Raw genomic sequence first — 218 nt, 5'->3', positions numbered from 1 at the left:
ATGTGGAATTCTCTCCTGTAGAGATTAAATGTCGTTTGAACTTTGGCCGAGGTCATTATTTACTTTTAATGATGTTTATATACGAATGATGTTTAATGATGTTTATATTGGTTTTGGGTCGTCCTTTCCGCATATCTCTTGGGATTGTTAGTTGGAGAGACGGCCATGATTGTAATTCTCTCAAGCAGGGATTCAACCCGTGTCCTTATAAAAGGTCT

This window comes from Myxine glutinosa, chromosome 3, assembly GCF_964187855.1.
Source record: "Myxine glutinosa chromosome 3, kmMyxGlut1.1, whole genome shotgun sequence".
In the NCBI taxonomy this organism is placed as follows: Eukaryota; Metazoa; Chordata; class Myxini; order Myxiniformes; family Myxinidae; genus Myxine; species Myxine glutinosa.
Note: the sequence above shows the minus strand (reverse complement) of the source record.